Source organism: Theobroma umbraticum, unplaced genomic scaffold (assembly GCF_002168275.2).
Source record: "Theobroma umbraticum cultivar Fairchild unplaced genomic scaffold, ASM216827v3 scaffold_50.0, whole genome shotgun sequence".
NCBI lineage: Eukaryota > Viridiplantae > Streptophyta > Magnoliopsida > Malvales > Malvaceae > Theobroma > Theobroma umbraticum.
The window spans coordinates 437,112-437,794 of record NW_018397261.1 but is presented as its reverse complement, the minus strand read 5'-3'; positions in this window follow the sequence as shown (position 1 = coordinate 437,794).

The following is a 683-nucleotide window of genomic DNA, read 5'->3' as shown; positions in this document are numbered from 1 at the left end:
CTAATCTTAGTTAATTTTATGCTTAATTTGGTGTTAATATAATTAAGATAAGTTGTTATTGATTTATTTATGCTTTTGTAGGTGTTTGATGATAAAAGAATTTTAGTAGAAGAAAGAGAGTAATTTTGAGGTGTAAACTTCTACTGCACATGTTTCAGTATTTTAACCATAAATCTTTTTACAGAGCTCCAAATGAGATGATTCTTGAACCATTGGAAAGATAAGAGAAAAAGCTACAACTTTATAACTTTGTCCAATTCTACTTGGAAGGTGGTAAAAAATCTTGTCAATGTTGGAGCACTGCAGCAGTCTTAGAATAATTACGATTTCTACTATTTAAATGGTCGAGGTTACGGCTTTGGAGGTAGTAGGTAGCGGCTCATGTAGTCTGATGAGGAAATCCTGATTATAATTTACTTCTTTCTTCACTCAACTTGGCCTACTTTCAAAGCCTTATAAAAATAACCTTTTGGAGGACTTTTAAGAAGGAGAGAATGAAATACTAGATTGACAGCTAAGAGTCAAGCCACAAAGTCATTAAAGCTAAGAGGAATTTGAAAGATTCAAGGAGATTTGGAGATCAAGAATACAATTCTTGAACTTGTCTATCTTTTTTATTCTTTTATTTTTTTGGTTTTGTTTTTAATGTTTAAATTTTATTTGATGATGATGTGTGACTTGAT